The sequence below is a fragment of the Trichosurus vulpecula genome, chromosome 7 (assembly GCF_011100635.1).
Source record: "Trichosurus vulpecula isolate mTriVul1 chromosome 7, mTriVul1.pri, whole genome shotgun sequence".
Taxonomy (NCBI): domain Eukaryota; kingdom Metazoa; phylum Chordata; class Mammalia; order Diprotodontia; family Phalangeridae; genus Trichosurus; species Trichosurus vulpecula.
This window is the reverse complement of record NC_050579.1, coordinates 54,246,925-54,265,687: the sequence shown is the minus strand read 5'-3', so window position 1 is coordinate 54,265,687 and position 18,763 is coordinate 54,246,925. Positions and strand designations below refer to the sequence as shown.

The following is an 18,763-nucleotide window of genomic DNA, read 5'->3' as shown; positions in this document are numbered from 1 at the left end:
CATCTTCCCCCAATTCTTCACTGGAGGCTTTGGGCCTTCACTATCACATGTCCATTTCAGCTTATGACAAAATAAATATTATCTGCTATGGAGAGAGGAGTTTTCTGGTGGCAAAAAAGGTACATTTATTTTTTTTAAAAAAAAGAGCCACAAAACCTAAAAAGATGTCCCTTCCTATCTCCTACTTTCCTGTTTGGTTCTAGGCAGTTAATACTTGCCTTGCCTGCTAAGTCTGCCCCCTGCAGACATGTGTGTATCTTACAGAGTCAGAACCTTTATGTTCAGGGAGGAAACCTGACCATTTTCCCACAGCCTCGAGCTGGGGATGTGACAATGCCTCTTTTGCCTGCCTATCTCTAGGTCCCTGGCCTCATTTTGCATCAGGGCTGCAAAGCCCTGGTGGGAGGTGGAAAAGGTCATTGGTTCTATAAGTATCCTCCTTCCTGTCACTCTCAAGGTAGAACATGGGTTCTTATTCTTTGGGGAGGGGAGTCATGGACTCCTTTAGCAATCTGGTGAAGCCTACTAACCCCTGCTTGGGAAAACCATTTGGTGCCTACATTCATGATAGAAGGAAATGCTCAACATCAGTTAGAGGCTAGTGAAAATAATATCCAAGTTCATAGACATGGCCTGCCCCTGAAATCTATACATGGACCCCAGGTTAAGAGCCCTTGAGTTAAAGCTACACACTAGATTGCAGAATTGAAGCAGCCACAGGCTTCAGAGACACATATCCACTCCTCCTCCAAAGCAACAGGGCTCCTTGCTTGGTGAACATCCCAAGAACCAGCTTCTATCCCTACCATAACTGCCTTCCTGAGCTATAGTCTCAGGTTCAGTTCACTCTATCACCAATCTAAACCCAGCTCAGAGATGAAAATCATAGCATCATAGATTTAGAGATGGAAGGGAACGTAGAGGTCATGCAAAGTCAACCCTGCTCCTTTTACAGGTGTGGAAACAGAGGTCTGCAGAGAAGAGTGTCTTGGCCAGGGTCATGTAGGTGACTGAGACGGGATAATCAAAGATCCTCTCACTCTGAATCTGTCTCACTTACAAGTGTTTTAACTCTCTACTTTTTACATTGATTTTCTTATTTGAATAGTCACAGAAACTGAGTTGGAAGGGCCCTCCTAGGACAGCCTATCCAGCCCATACCTGAATAGGGAATCCCCTCAACAACAGACCTGACATCTTCCAACCCTACTTGCCTCGGTGGTAGGGAGGTGAGGGGTTATTATTCCTCTCTGAAAGATGAAGGAGCTGACACATGGAGAAATGAAGTATCTCGCCTGAGGCCACATTCAGATGGAGTGAGCGCCAGAGTCAAGGGGACAATTCAGACCCCCTGCTGTTCTTTCCAGTGCACTACCCTGCCCTTCACAAGTCAGTAATTATTTCCATTTATCAGTGACAAAGAGGATGCAATCCATCCCCCTCCTGACCAGAGTGAACATTATGCTGCATTCAGAGCAGTTGTGAGCTCTTTATTGGGAAGATTAACCAATTTTACGTATGAACATATCAGCTGAGCTTGAGGGCTTCCTGTGGAGGGGGCAGATGCTATGGAGACAGAAATAGGATTGGGTAAACCCTGGGTCCTTGCTCTTCTGGGTGCTGCTGGGCATACTTTCCCTGGCCTCAGCTGCCCCCTGCCTCCTCTAAATACTCAGATTCTTCCCATTTCAGTCAAAAACCCATGTCTCTGCCTTTTCACTCAGGGCTCAAATCCACCAAGATATTCTTCATCACACCCTCCAGAAAGAAGTTGATGAGGCAGGAAGGGGGCCAATGCAACAGTTCTGGGATGTGAATGGCATGAGAAAATCTCCATGTGGGACTGGATCCCATTCCTTTTCTTGTTTGGGGTTGTTTCTTTACATCCTTCTGATCCAGCTCAGCTCTCTGGCTTTTGGGTGTCAATAGACCTTGTTAATGTGTCAAGCCACGTGGGACTGGATCCCATTCTTCTTCTTCTTGTCTGGAGCTGTTTCTTTACAACTTCTGACTCAGCTTAGTTCATGCAGGCTTTTAGGTGTCAACTGAACTTGTTAATGTATCAGATCATGTACTGAAATGGCAGGGCACTGAAATTTCCCTCTGGATTCAACTTTGTTCCTGTATCACGACTTCCATCTTTACTAACTTGGTGACTATGGGTGAGTTACTTAACCCCTGAAAATCCACATGCATCTCATGTGTAAGACACTTTTGATACCACCCTCCCGGGATTGTTGTGAGGAAATCACTTAGTAAACCTGAAAATGCCCCATCAATAGTATTATCTTACGGCATCTGACAATAGTAATAGCTAACATTTATACATCACTTTTCTGTTTGCAAAATCCTTCACATATATTACCTTGTTTAATCCTTACAAGAGCCCTGAAAGTTAAGTATTATTATTACCCCCATTTTACAGATGAAGAAACTGAAGTAGAGAGTATCAGTGACTGACTCTGGGTCATACAGCTACTAAGTGTATGAGGCAGTATTTCAACTCAGGTCTTCCTGCCTTCCTACATTCCATTCTCTATGACACCCAGCAACCTCTCATATATTGTCTTAGTTAGGCTCCTGCTGCTGCATTGCTCTTAGGAATGGAGATGACCTTGGGATCTTAGGGGCTGTTTCAGTGGAGAACAAACCCTAGTAGTTCCTATGAAGCTTGAAAGAAGTTGGGTTTTCGCCCAGGAACAGACTGTGCGTCTACAATCCAAAGGTCAGCTCACTAAACACAGACAGACTCATCCCTAGGGACCTGGACACCGGATGGTGGAATTTTTTTTTTTTTTTTGCTACAGCAAGTCACAAAGATCATTTTTTAAGGGCATGGTGATGGGGGAGGGGTGCAAACTGTCCACAGAAGATGCATCCACACTCATGAAATTAGAGATCTCCACTGTTTTTGTGGTCATTATTATAGGTATCTCTAACCACATCTTCTTTCCCCTACAAAAATATAATGTCCTGGAGGGCAGGGATCATAGCTTATTCATAGAATAATAGATTAAGAGCTAGAAGGAGCCCCAGAGGCCCTTTGGTTCAACCCCCTCATTTTCCATAAGGAGCCTGAGATTAGGGAGGTTCCATGTCAGTGCCTGAGGTCACAAGGTAGAAATAGCAGAATCAAAATTAGAACCCCAGGTATCCAGCTTTAAAGCCATCTTACAAGGCCTGGCACAGGATCCTCCTTGTGGTAGGTGCTCAATAAGTAATCTTCAAATCACTCAAAGAATGGGAGGTAGGATTAGGGGCTAAAATAAATCACTTCCTGATTTCTTTTAGTTAGTCTGATTTCTTTCAGATTTCATCAGAGCTGTAAATAATAATGTTGTAATGATTGTACCCTAAAAACACCTATGGGGCACATAGTGATGTAACTGGTGAATGGGGTAGGGTGGCTTCCAGATGGGCCCTGGATATTTGCAAATATGACAGTGGCCCTGTATGACCCTGTAGGTGCACACAATCTGTACAAGACACAGACTTTCATCTTTGGTAACTTGTGTAGATGTTAGGGAAGCCAACATTCCAACCAGATATCCTTTACCTTCTTTGCTGTCATTCTTCAAATAAGTCTGATTTGGTCTTGAGATACCGGAGTACGGTCTGGAGTGCCATGCTCAGTTCTGGGCATCACATGTTTAAAAAAAGACTTTGGCAAAATGGACAGCATTTGGAGCAGGGGTTATTCATCATTTTTTATATCATGGATCCCTTTGGCAGTCTTGTGAAGCCTATGGACCCTTCCTTACAATCACATTTTTAAATGCATAAAATGAAACACATAGGAATAGAAAGGAAACCAATTTTGTGAACATAAATATGTAAATTTTCACTCCCAGACCCCCTGAAATCTCTCGATGGACCCCAAGTTAAGACCTCATGATATAGAGTATGATAATGGAGATGGTGAAAGGACTGAGTTCCTACTGTATGAAAATCAGTCGAAGGAATTAGAGATGTTTAATTTGGGGAAGAGAAGTCTTAGGATGGAGTAGCTCAGGGGTGTGCTAGAGCCAGCTCATACTGGCTCGAAGGAGCCCATTATTAAAAACTTGGAAAGACTTACATGAACTGATGCAGAGTGAAGTGAGAAGAACCAGAAGAGCATCGTACATAGTAACAGCAATATTGTATAAGGATCAACTGTGAATGATTTGGCTATTCTCAGCAATACAATGATCCGAGACAGCCCCAAAGGACTCAAGATGAAAAATGCTATCTGCCTCCAAAGGAAGAACTGATGGTGTCTGAATACAGATGGAAACTCCCTCCCTCCCTCTCTTCCTTCCTGCTCTCTCTTTCTTTCTCTTCCTTTTTGAGTTTTCTTCCACAAAATGATTAATGTGGAAATATGTTTTACATGATTGCACATGTCTAACCTATATCAGATTGCTAACTATCTCAGGTAAGGGGAGAGAAGGGAGGAAGAAAATTTGGAAGTCAAAATTAAGAAAAATGTTAAAAATTATTTTATATGTCATTGGGGGAAAATAAAATATTATTTTTAAAAAAGAAAGAGCCCACTATTAAATTTTAAGTATGAGCATTGACACCACAAAATCCACAAACATTATAAATTGGGGCTAGATGTTTTGTTGATTGTCTAGACTTAAGAAAGTGATGGGGAAAAAGTTAACAGTGCAGATTAAATGTGTGTGTTGTGCACATAATTCCCCTTCCTCCCAAAGCTGGTTGTTAAACATTTACCAGCAAGTGTCTAGGTCACTGTCTTCAAGTATATGAATGATTTTTACATGGGATAGGGATTCAACCACTTCTGTTTGTCTCCAGAGGGCAGAGCTATCAGCAATGGGTGGAAATAGCAAAGGGGCAGTGTGGTATAGTGGATAGATCAGTGGGCTCAGGAAGCTCTAGGTTCAAATCTTGCCTTAGACATTTACCTGCTGTGTGACCCTGAGCAAATCACTTGCTTACTGCAATGGGTCTCCATTTCCTCACCTGTAAAATGAAGTGGTTGGACTTCATTGCCAACTGTTAGGCTTTAATTTTGCAATCCCATGTGTCAAATTTCAGACTTTAGTAAGAAAAAAAAATCCTACAAGTGGGAAGTCTTTGAGCAAAGTCTGAATGTTGGACAGGGGGTGTCCCAGGCCAGGAATGAATTTAAACTAGATGATCTCTGGGATCCTTCCAACCCTGAGATACTGTGTGAACTTTGGCAGGCAGAGAAAGAGGCAGTGGCACTGTGGAACTCCTAACCTGCTTTTCTCTATTTTCTTGGCTCCCTTGTTGACCTGGAGATGGAATTCCAGTGAATAACTTGGGGATGTTAATGTCTAGTTAGTGGATTTTCCAGACCCTGGAGTTTTGTGTATTATTCCTTATGCTCCTCTTCCTTACCTTCCTTCTATGAGTCACATTCAGTGGAAACTGACCTTGGGATCCTAGGATCTAGATCTCCTTCCCCAGCTTTAATAATTATCACTAATATTTATCACTAATTAATCACTAATATTTATATAGTGTTTGTTGCAAAGTACCCTACATGCCATCTCATTTCATCTTCATAATAACTCTGTAAAGTAGGTGCTATTATTATCCCCATATTACAGATGAGTCAACTGAGGCTGTGAGAGGTTAAACAAAATTTGTTCAGAGTCACGTAGCCTAGAAGATGACTGAGGCAGGTCTGGGACTCAGGTCTTCCTTACTCTCAGTCTGGTACTCCAACCACTGGACTCCACCTAACTTCTTGCATCATATTTTCGTCAGAGGAATAACATGTACAGAGAAAAGCAATGAAACCCATCATCAGTTTGGTTTTACACTCATCAGCTTTGATCGGTCTTGACAGGCAGAAACTTGAAACTCTTAAGAGGTCCAGACAGCTCATTTAGCTTTATTCTATTCCTCCCAATCCCCTTTGTCAAGGATTCAATCCAATTCACTTCAACTCAACTCAGTGATCAAGTTAGTGGCTCTGACCCTGACTTGTCTCGTGACCTTAAGAGAGGTCTTTAACCTCTGTGGGGTTTAGTTTCCTCACGTGTAAAATGAGAGCATTGTACTTGGCCATGGATAGGGGCTCTTTCCACTTCAATGATCTCAGAGTCTTAAAGAGGCATTTCCTTGCCAGCAGTATATTCTACAGGTCTGGTCTTTATTGAACATATCTACATATAGCTCCAAGTGCTTAGTACTATGTACTAGAACCTGGCTAGCTGTTTATACACACACCCATTTGGTGCTTTATATAGATAATTCAGATAATTATACATAATTATAAATATATATTATATGTAACATTATATATGCATATCTCTCTATATAACTTAATGGAAAATAAGTAATCCAGGTAGACACGCTAAAATTTAGAATTTGATGACATATAACCATAACAGAAACATGTATGAAGTTAGAAAGTTTTGACACTTTGAAATGTCCTGAGTATGTTTCTTACCGGGGGAGGGGTAGGGGGGTAGAGAAGAGAGAAATTTTTTTCTTCTTATATACTTTTCTTAAAAGTTGGGATAAGAAAAATTAATCTGGAGATAGGGGCATTGTCCATTAGATCTTGTTTTCTCTCTCTTTTTTCCTTCTACAATTCCAAAAGATTCTTTTTTTTTTAAAGTCTATGCCCTTTATTCCAGTGATATCATTCAGTAATTATGGTTGAAAAAAGAAACATTATCTCTTTGGTTAGTGGTGAACAATGGAGGGGGCCATATATGTTTGTTTGTTTATTTAAAGAAAAACAAAATGCTGAGCCAATGATGATCCTGCATTCTGCTCCACCAACCAACCTGAGTGCTACCATGGCCTAGCTGTGGGAGAGGCAGCTTGGGTGAATGACCACATTCAGGACTGGCTCTGGGGTCAGAAATCAGTCATTTTATTCAGTCATGTCTGACTCTTCGTGACCCCAGCTGGGGTTTTCTTGGCAAAGATACTGGAGTGCTTTGCCATTTCCTTCTCTAGCTCATTTTACAGATGAGGAAACTGAGGCAAATAGGGTCACACAGGTAGTAAATGTCTGAAGCCAGATTTGAACTCAGGAAAATGAATCTTCTTGACTCTAGGTCTGGTACTCTATCTAATGCATCACCTTGCTGCCCCTGGAGTCAGACCTGGGTTCAAATCCTACCTCTTTCTTCCTTTCTTTCTCTCTCTCTCTCTCTCTCTCTCACACACACACACTTCATTTGGCCTCTTTTCTAAAGGAGAGCTAGCCACTTTCTTCCAGAGACCTTCTGAGACCTTAAAGAAACCACTTACCCAGAGAGGGCCTTGGTTTCCTTATCTGGAAAATGTGAGAGTTGGCAAAGATGGCCTCTGAAGCTCCCTCCAATTCCAGAGCTATGATTCTATGAATTAAATATTTTATTTATTTTGCCCCACCCTGGAATGGAAGAAAAATGGCTAGAAGTAAAGAGGCAGGTCAGAATGCCCCACTGGCCTGGTTCTATCCTCTTATATCATCTGCCCATAATTCTGTCTGGAAGGGGTACCATATCTCTAGCTTTGTAGCAGACTGGTAAGTTTAATCAGCACTCTCTGATGAGTCACCTGGTCAAAGAGAACTGGCCAAAAAAAAATACCCTACTATAGATTCCTGTCCAAAATCCACCTTACCTGACTGGGTAATGCAAGAGCTGGATGGAACTAGGCAACTGGCCCACATATTTGAACAGGCCTTGTGGAACCAATGGCACCAAAAGACTTGGCAAAGAAGATTAATGGGAGGGAGCTACAGAAGGGAGTAAGAATTTCTGCTAGGAGCCAAGAGCTATGCTAGTGATTCTCAGATCACAGACTGGACTAAGGAACCAGAAAGACTATGTGTTTAGAGGAAGAGGAAATTTTTGCTGCTAAATGAAGATTTTTCTTCCTCTTTCTCCCATGTCTTCTCTTCCTCTTTTTCTGTTTTGCTACCTATCATTTCTCTTCCTCCATTCTTAGAAAGGCTCAAAGGCATTTCTCCTTTCTTTCCTTCCTTCCTTCCTCTCTCCCTTCACTCCTTTCTTTTCTTTCTCTCTTTCTTCCTTTTCCTTCCTTCCCTTCCCTTTCTTTCCTTCCTCTCTCCTTCTCCTTTCTTTCTTTCTCTTTCTTTCTTTCACTTCATTTGGCCCCTTTTCTGAAGGAGAGCTGGCCACTTTCTTCAGCTCAATGAAACAAACTCCCTTGGAGAGTAGATAATTCCACAGACTTCCCAATGGTCAATGAGAACAGTTCTAAGGCTCCCCTTAACATGAATGATAGCATGTTTGAGCTGGAAGGGCTCTGGGAGGTTATGTCATCCAACCCCATCACATCAGAGATGAGGAACAGTAGGTTAAGGGAAGGAGGGACTTGCTAAGGTTGCCTAGCTAGTTAGTTGTAGATGTACGGCTTGAGCTGTGGCTCCCCGAGGTCCAATATGCTGTGCATTCTACTAGGCTATGCTTTGTGTAGCAGCATCCCAGGTATCTGATATTAGAACAGTGAAGGGGAGAATAGAGTAAAGCCCAGAGTTACCATTGCTTCTCCTCTTTTAGGATTTATTGGGAGGTCTGATATGCAGGATGTGCTCCTTCCATAGGAAGAAGACCTAACTCAATACCCCTATTAAAAAACCTAGTAATTGACAGGAGTATGGGTATGCCTATGTAGCCTTCAATATCCAGATGAAAACTCAGCCAAGTACTCTGTGTGCTTTGTCCCAGTGATGCCACATAAATATTTAGATAGATGGAAAATATTTAGCTAACTGATTTTTTTTTCTGCTGACACCCAAATATTGGGCCCAATGTAGATCTAGCCTAAATGGTCTCTGAGAAGAGCATTTACATGCCTGGGAAGTCAGCACAGGTGGCACAAATGCCCAGTTTGTATGCCCTTGGGCACCTCCAGCTCTGTTGGTCATCCCCAGAACACATGTGTATTCATTGAATTAATGGAAAAAGAATCTATGATATCAGTCTACAATTCCTGAGATGAGTGAAGGGAAATCCAGGGAGGGGTCTAGGTGAAATAAAGCTAAATGACCTCAAAGGAGCCAAAGTCAGCTTTGAATGAATGTGAATTTTGCTAGTGGGTCATTTGAGAAGAAAATGCCCTGAATTCAGACACCATGCCAGTGGGCTAGAAGCTTAAAGGTGGGATGGCTCAGATCCCTGTGATGCTGGGAGAGATGGAGTCAGGAGGAAGGCCCTTTAGGGAAATCTTTTCCCAGATAGGTTTGGAGACCTCTGTGTGCATGTGTTCATTAATACTGACAAATCCTCTCATGTCAAGTTCATAATCCAGGCCCATGCTAAACAGCACTGGAGCTCAAAAATATTTCTTTTCACAGTCCAGTCACCTTCTGGGTCACTTTCCTGCAATGCAAGATGCTGGTGGTGTTTGGATGATCACATAAGCTCTTACCTCAGTGTGGCCTGGACGGAAAGCTGCTCCACGGGGAAAGCTTTTATTGGGTCCAGACACTGAGCTGCATTTGGGTCCAGCATGCCATCCAATCCCCCAGACTGCACAGCAAAGGGCCAGTGGAGCCTCGGTCCAGGACTCTGGAGGAGAAACATCACCCACATCAGAAATAATATCTCATTAGAATCAGAAGTAGGAATCCCTGGTATTCTCAAAGCTCCAAATAAGGTAAGATTGTCCCCAAAGGACAATTGGAAATTTACCTGGTGGCCTGTGATATTACCTGTAACTTTTTTATTTTTCTGTGGGTGGGTATAAGAGAAAAGAAGGAACAATTGTTCTTTTGCTCCCAGAAACTCTATCCTGTAGACTGTGGATTGGCTTAGGCAATGTCCTTTGGAAGAAGGGTTAGTCTATGACCCTTGTGCCAGGATTAATTCCTCTGGTTTGTTCTTGGGCATGGTCCATGACTACTTTTATACCCAACAAAGCGACTTCAAATCCAACAACAGCTTCATGTGACTGCAGACAGAGGCACCCTTATCAGATGACAAAAATGAAAATCATTTTGTATGCTACACATTTGCAGAAATAGAGCCAACTTTGGAACAGTATAATGAGGGTAAATCAAACTGAAAAAAAAAATGCCCTGACGATTCAGAACAAGTCAGTGCTTTGAAGAAAAGTCAGATGAGCAATCAACAGTAAATTTAAAAATGCAAGTATTTGAGAGATAAGGGTAAAGTTTTTATGAAAATATGACAGAAATCTCAGAGAACCAGACCATAGTTCAACTTTTAGGAATCTAGAGATAGAGGGAGAGAAGAAAATGGCTGAAGGGGGGAGGGGTATCATTTAGTCTTTAAGTTTTTAGCACTGGAATGGGATAGAATTTCTTTATCCTCCTCTTGCCCCTCAAACAATTATTAAAGATTTGAATGAGGGGTGGAAGATGGGAAGATACTATCATGGCATTCTTTCTCACCCAGAACTGACAATGATTGCTCCTATCCTGTATCTTCCATCTTTACCTAGCCTCATTTGGGGGATTAATCTTTTCCCCCTGCCCTCAGGAAACCTTCTGGATACATATTTTTCCAATGCTAACACACAAGAATTAACAAAAAGGATTGGAAGAGGCTTTGTCCATGTACTATAATAATTTTCTCCCTTGGAAGTAACACCCCATCTCTATGGTGCTTTCCTTACAACAAGTCTACAGTAAGGTAAGTGGTATGAGAGCTACTGTCTCCATTTTATGGATGAGAAAACGGAAGAATTGAATATCCTCTAATAAAAAATACTGGGAATGCCCCTCCCCTTTCCTGCTTCAAGCTATGAAATTTGGTTTGGCCTCAAGAAATGACTGAAAGCACCTCTGACTCTTAATTAGGTTTTAGCCCTAGAGGGAACATTTATCTGGCAGTCGTTAGAGAGTCAGATGCTCATGGGGAAAGACTGAATTCAAACGGTTCCAAGTCAGAGCTTGGTTTCTGGAGGGAGGCATGCTCTGGGGATGTATGAGAGAAATGAGCAGGACTTATCTACTCAAGGGAAAGAGGACATGGGCAGTCATAGTGGGACAGGGAAAAACTCAACCAGTTCCTCATTCGGCGCTCATGTTGGTGAAACCTGATAAAATCACTCCCCCCCGCCCCCACTCTCCCACCCCTCCACTCAGTAAGTTCCTTCAGTGGGCTGCCATTTTCCCAACTCCAAACCTGACCTTGTCGATTGCAATGCAGTAAAGCTGAATCCAAGGCAGGATAATATAGTGAGAAAAAGCATTAGACTCAGAGCGGGACCTGGGTCAATGCCAGCCTCTGACACCCAGGAGACGTGTGACCACTAGCACATCACTTAACCTCTCTTCAGTTCCTTCATTTATAAAATGAGGACCACAAATACCTGTAATAATTACTTCCCATGGCTGATCATGAGGAGCAGATAAGATAATGGGTATTAAGCGCTTTTTAGACCATCAAATTTTCTACAAATGTCAGTTGTCATCATTTCTGCATCCCATTCTATGCCTGGCATCTTGGCCTCTCTTGTTGGTTTAAGTTGTCCATCCTTCATTTTCAAAGAGGACCAATGACATCATGAGGGTGCTAACGTGCCAATGAATTGGATTGAAATGAAGCAGAGTTGTGCAAAGTCATTGGCCTCACTCTCTCTTCCAGCTAATAGAGTCAAGATTCTCCTTCTGCTTGGAATTTCAACTCTAAGCTGTGGAGGTATTTTCTGAAGCATAGATTAATTCTAGCTGTGCCTCCTACCTCTCTGACTTGACTGCTTGGAGAGGGGAAGGGATATACAATCTGTGAGGGACACAAGGGGTGGAGGGGCTGATCACCTGGCTACTCCAGAGTGACTCTGCATCTATTTTTTTTCTTTCTCTTTTCTTTTTTTTTACTATTTATTTTCAGTTTTCAACATTCACTTTCATAAGTTTTAAATTTTCTCCCCCTCTCTCCCTGCTCCCTCCCCAAGATGGCATGCAATCCGATATGGGTTCTACACATACATTCCTATTAAACACATTTTCACATTTGTCATGTTGCAAAGAAGAATTGTAATGAATGGGAGAAACCATGAGAAAGAAAACAAAACAAAAGAAAAGAGAAAAGAGTCTGCTTCACTCTGCATTCCAACTCCATAGTTTTTTCCCTGGATGGAGATGCCATTTTCCATCATGGTGACTGTATCTATGACAAGCCTCCTGGCATCCAGGGTCCAGGTCAAGATTATGATGACTACTCTAAATACTAACATCCTCTTTTGTCAAGGCATCCGACACCTCTTGCTGTACCAGACTGTAGACTCAGTTTAAGTTTCTTTGATCCCTTCTCCTATATCCTATAGCGGTTTGAACTTATTAACTGTGTAACCTCAGGCAAGTTACTTAACCTCTTGGGGACTTCCTTTCCTCATCTGTAAAATGATGGGTTTGGACTAGAGGACCTCTAAAATCCAGTTTAACCCTAAAGTCTACGGATGGACATCAAAGGGCTTTGAAAACAGCAGAGTGCTATAGAAATGGGGCAGTGTAGCAGATAGACGGCTGAACCTGGAGTCAGGAAAAACTACGTTTGACACACTGGCTTTTTGTGACTCTGGTCAAATCACTTAATCTCACTTAGGTCTCAGTTTCCTTGTCTGTAAAGGGGAGATAATAATAGAGCCTACCTTACATGGTTATCATAAGGATCAAATAGGATAATATATGCAAAGTGCTTTGTAAATCTTATGCTCTATGTAAATGCTGCCTGTGATGAGGATGATGATGATGATGATGATGGTTACTATCCATGGTTTCTCTGACATCGCTCCACTTCACCAGTGTAGTTCAAACTCCACCAGTTGGTGGACAGTATCTGTGAATTTCTGTTTTAACTCGCTAATATTTTGTCTGATTTCATTTCCAGACTAGCATCCATTGGGATGAAAGGGAAAACTAACAAGGCATGCAAGATTAATTCATCATTATAGCACCCTGACCTAGAAAGGTCCCTAGAGGTCATCAACTCTACTCCTCATTTTACAGATAACAAAACTGAGGCCCAAAGAGGGAAAATAACTTGCCCGAGGTTACCAAGGCTGAGGGAGGATTTAAACTCAGGTCCCCTGATGCTAAGGGCTCTTTTCCATGGAAGGAGAAGAGAAAGAGAATACACATTTGTATAGTACCCTACTATGGGCCAGGCACTGTGCTAAGCTCTTTCCCAATACTATCTCCTTTGATCATGGACCACTTAGACCTTCTAACAATCCTAGGAAGTAAGCAGGGTGGAGACTGTTATGTTCATTTTACAGATACAGAAACTGAGCCTCTGTGAGGTTGAATGATTGACCTTAGATCCACTGGTAAATACTAGAGTCCAGAACCCAGAGTTTCTGTCTCCCAGGGCAGCATTCTATACATACTGCTACACTCCCATGTGTCATTTATTGTGGAAAGATTATTTTGGGAAGTGAGGATTAACAGCCTGATTTTGGAATGGTTGGAAGGTTCCAGCCAACACTTCACGTCTCCTTCCCTCTCTCTCTCTCTCTCTCGTTCTCTCTCTCTCTCTCTCTCTCTCTCTCTCTCTCTCTCTCTCTCTCACACACACACACACACACACACACACACACTCCAGCAGGAGTGTAGCACCAAGCTCTTCCATAAGAGCATGGAAACAAATCAGGGTTTACCTCTGCATCACACTCCTCCCTCTCCACATGTCACTGAGGGAGCAAGTCCTTCAGCTTTGTATTCTAAGAAGCAAAGGCTGAACTTTCCAGCAGTGAACCTGGATGCTGGGCTCTCCTGTGAGGCTGCTCCAGTCTATTTACACCGTGCATGCCTATACCCTGCCCCCCATCCCTAACCCCCATACTCTGTGATCCAATGACATTGATTTCCTTACTGTTTCTCAAACAAGGCACTCCATTCTCTCAACTCTCACCATTTGCCCTGATTGTCCCCATTTCTGGAATGCTCTCTCCTTATCTCCATCTCCTGGTTTTCCATCAAGCCCCACCTTAAATCCTATATTCTACAGGAAGCCTTTATCGATCCCCCATAATTTTAGTACCTTCCGTCTGCTGATTACTTCCTATTTGTCCTGTCTTTGGTTTTTTTGTACCTCGTCTGCATTTTTCCCCCATTAGACTGTGAGCTCCTTGAAGGCAGGCACAATCTTTTGCCTTTCTTTTTTTTTTTTGGAGGGGGGAAGGCAGGGCAATTGGGGGTTAAGTGACTTGCCCAAGGTCACACAGCTAGTAAGTGTGTCAAGTGTCTGAGGCTGGATTTGAACTCAGGTCCTCCTGACTCCAGGGCCGGTGCTCTACTCACTGCGCCACCTAGCTGCCCCTTTTGCCTTTCTTTATATCCCCAATGTTTGGTACAGTGCCTGGCACGTGGTAGGCAATTAATAAATGTTTACTGACTATAAGTACTAACAAATGAATTTCACTTTGTGTAGTAGGAGTAGTCCTGAAAACTAGTGTTAGATTTGTCTTTTAACTTATTCATTTAAAAAATTTATTAAGCATATGGTACCTGCACAGCCTTGTACGGGTGCCAGGGGTAGATAATGAAGATAAAAAGAGACTTGCATCCATCCCACTAGGAAGACAAAGTTATTTAGATATGGCCTAATTGGCATTCTGTAAAAGGCATTGATTTGAGACCCTCACACCAAATATGTTCCAATATGAAGAGCATGAGTTCTGAGTATGGTACCTTGCACACAGTAGGTATTTAATAAATGCTTGTTGACTGCCTGGGGTCAGAAGATCTTGGTCAGATCCTACTTCTGACAACCTGTGTGACCTTGACCTTAACTTAATCTCCGTAGACCTCAGTGTCCCCATCTGAAAATACAGCGAGTAGTCGAAAAGATGACTTCTGTGGTCCCGTCTATTCTAAATCAATGAGTCTGTGATCTAGGAGTCTATCATTCCTCAAAAAGTTCATAATCCAGTCAGGAGAAGTAATGATAATTATTATTAATATAGTTATAATAAATATATTTAATAACATATAAATCTAATTTAAATAAATCAAATTATAATAAATATAGTAATAGAAATATGATAACATCTAGCATTTATATAGTGAGAGCTTTAGGGTTTGCAAAGCACTTTACAGATGACATCAATTCTCTGAGGTAGATTCTATGGTTATGTCCACTTTACAGATGAGGAAACTAAAGCACAGACAGACCCTTTGCCTAGGGTCAAACCACTAGCATCTGAGACAGAATTTGAACCCAGAGCTTCTTGACTTCAAGTCATACAGTCTTTCCACTATGCCTTTTACAGATAAATAGAGAGTAAGAGAAATGCATAAAAGAATCATGAAGTACCATGAGAACAGATGTGGGAGAAATTAGTTCTAGGGTTTTATGAAGGAGGTGGAATTTCACCTGGATTTCGAAGCTAGGTGAGGTGTCAGCAAGTAGAGTAAGGGGTGGATGGGAGAAGACAGTCCAGGTGGAGGGAACAGGTGTGGAGCTGGGAAAAATGGAGACATTTAGAGGATGGCAAGTAATCTCATTTGCCTCTGCTCACATTTTAAATGTGCCAAGCAAACTTCTGGGTCACCTTAACAACTCCTAATGTGAATCCCTTTATAAAGTCTACAATCCTTTTGTAGAATGTTTGATGTAACCTGAATTTATCTTCTGGGCAAATATAGTCTTGTACATTCTTGGGTCTTCAGGGAGGTATGCTTGGTGGTAAACAGCATAGGGAAGAGTGTTAATGATATCTACACAGCCCAGCCTTAATAAAGGGATGCTCATCATCCATGGATGATGAATTTGACACATTCCATCAATCGATACAGGAGAATTAGCAACGGTATTTTTTTTTGGTTGAAATGATCCACAATGGATATGGGAAAGACCCTAGATTCCCTTTCCAATTGGTTTATGCTAACAAAGCTTCTTGGGCACTTTCGCTGGCCTCTAAAGGCAGATCAACCATCAGATCCAGGTCTAACTGGGCTTGCTGAAGGGGAGAAGGTGGATGCAATAGGGGGGAGTACATGCAAGCACGTGTGTGCATGTATGTATGTATGAAAGAGAGACAGAGATAGAGCATGCTCCATAGGGTAGACTGGTGGTCTCATTAATTCCAGGGGTCATCCTGTTTTTTATGACACTACTCATTATGGAAAGCAATAATACAGGTTTGGAAAGCAGCGAACTAGGAGTCACAAGCCCTGGGCTTTAGTCTGGGCTCTGTACTAATTATCTGTGAAGCCTTAAACCTAGCTGTCCTGCCTCTCAAGACCTCTTGTTTCCTCACCTGTAAATGTGGAGTAAGGGCTTGGTGACACCAGCTGATCTCTAATAAGGCCCTGGGCCTGATATAAGGCCCTGGCTCAGACTAACGTTGACCCTTTAGCCTGGCTAGGTCTTGATGATTTTATGTCAAGTTCAGCTAAGAGTCTAAGACAAGTAGCAAATGTTTCAAAATTACTATCCTATTCAAGCCAGACCTTAATGGAAATATCAAGTTTTCTGCTAGTTGTTACATCCAGGGAATGATGGCCATGTGGCTGAAGCCAGCTTCTAGTCTCTGCACTGCCTATTCACTCATCTGTTTCCTTAGTTCTAGTAGTTCTGAAGTTACTTTTGGGCCAGACTGAAAGATCTCATGGACCTTCTCCCTTCTACTCTCTACCCCTTTCCTCTCAATTTATCCCTTCCTCTTCTCACTTGCCACTGCAAGAAATTCCTTACTGGTATGATAGGAAGACTGACATTGTCTCTGATGGAATCCCATTGAGATATCACATGAGTTGATCTATTCCAGAAACAAAAATAGGCATGAAGTCAGTCCCTGGGGCTATCTCAGGGATACTTAGAGATACCTACACTGACTTTTCTGACCCTTTCAAGGTATGGTGGAAGAGAGCACTGGATCGCAGAGGGGGCTCACCATTAGAATGGGAGCACCTTGAGGGCAGGGGCTATTTTTAATCTTTCTTTGTATTCCTAGTCCCTCCTTACCACAGTGCCTGGCACATATTAAGTGCTTAATAAATGCTCTTTGATCGATTGAATTTGATCAATTCAGAAGGCTTGGATTTGAATTCACCCTCTGTCATCTGTTTCCTTGGTGACATAACCAGTTAGGGCTGCATAGGATCATAGACTTAGATCTTAGGGATATTAGACAACACCTTCATTTACAGACAAGGAAACTGAGTCCCACGGAAGGGAAGTGACTTGCCCAAGGTCACACAGGTAGCAAACAGAATGGGATTTTAACCCAGTACTAAGTGACCTATAACACCTCTTCTCTCCGGATATATTGTGCCTAGGTCTGCTGCTTTCTTTAATCTATGTAGGTGTGTATGTTAACGTGCATGCGTTTGAAGATTACTGTTTACATGTATGATTAAATGTCAAGGATTTAGGAAGACTACCAAAAAGCCCCCTCTCCCCCTTCAGGCCGACCTTTCATCTCTCTACCTTTCAATATGTTTTTGAAGTGAATGCTTAAGAGTAATGGCTAGCTCAGATGGTAGAACGTTTCTAAAAAAGTAGTAATGCAATCCCAACATCAGAAAACTAGAAAAGTCAGAATTCAAATCCAGATCCTCTGATGCTAAATCCTCTGCTTGCTAAATCTTTCTCAAGATCTTCATATAAATATGGAGCATGTAACCTCTCACTGGAGGTATTCAGACAAAGACTGGCTACCCACCTGTCAGATATGTCCTTCCTGGGTATCACTTTCATCATCTGGAAAAATCAGGAGGTTAGCCTTAGATGGCTTCTGAAGTCCCTTCCAGCTTTGTCATCCCATCATTCTGTGATTGCTGTGACTTTTGCGGGATGAGAAATGCTACACCAATGTAGTTCAATTCAAGGATCAGCAAAGTAGGAATTTATTTAGAGTATGCAAATATAAAATATTAACATAATAATTACCATTATCATTACCATACCACAAGTCCCTCCTTTCTCTGCCAGCTCTTATTCAGAGTATATGATTGTGGGAAGAAGGGGGATGGAATTTGGGTACTTGTACTCTGGACGCCCGATTCGTTTTTTCAGTCTAATCTCCCTGTTCTCCTTATTTTGGCCTAATCAGGAGCTCTCCAGTATGGAACCTGACCATGATGCTTGCCAATTAGTGGGCTTTTTAGTTTCATGGAATTAGAAAAAAAATCACTTTGGTTAGTTTCAACTGATTGCAATGTTTGAGAAAATGCAACATGTTTAACTATCTAGTGGTTTTGGCACATCCAATAGGAAAATAGCAGACCTGGTACCGAGGCCTTGGGAAGGCATTAAGAACTCAGAAAATTGCCTTGTTTTTAAACAGAAAATTTTTTAAAATGGACAGTTTCAGGGTATGTCCCTTTCAAAGAGAAGCGGTCCAATGGATTCCTTGGGGGAGATCCTGGATGGATTTCAGGAACACTTGCCAGCCACCATCAGCTACCCTTTGGGTCTCCCCAGAGACAAAGGCGGCTTAAAGGAGAGGCCATTGTGGTTGGCTGACCTTGAAACTTCAGACTCAAAGGGACTTTGATGTGCCCTTGAGTGGCCTGCTATTGTTAGAGGCTGTCCACAGAGGGCATGTTATTTACCTGACTGGGCTCATGGTATGTGTAGCAGCCTACATTACAGAGAAACGGTCATAGAACAGTGCCATTAATGTGGTCAACACAAAGACAGCTAAACACAAAGCAGCCTGCCATGAGGACAGTATATTTTTGTAAGCCTACACTGCTGAAATAGTAACCCTCCCCTCATCATGTAGCCCATCGGCTTAGTAATACTAATGATATATCTATAATCTCTCCAGCAGTGCCAAAAACAATCCTGCAATTTTTCAAACTTCTTTGAGACCCTAAGAAAACATTTCCTTGGTT

At 42.1% G+C, this 18,763-nt stretch overlaps 1 protein-coding gene across 1 annotated transcript in view; it reads right to left on the bottom strand.

The window, feature by feature from the left end:
• NGF (nerve growth factor) overlaps positions 1-18,763 on the bottom strand; it is an 80,532-nt gene that overhangs the window by 2,287 nt on the left and 59,482 nt on the right. Inside the window, exon 2 of the mRNA XM_036767920.1 lies at positions 9,379-9,518. The gene's annotated coding sequence lies outside the window, so the exon portion shown is untranslated. The remainder of the gene's footprint in view (positions 1-9,378; positions 9,519-18,763) is intronic.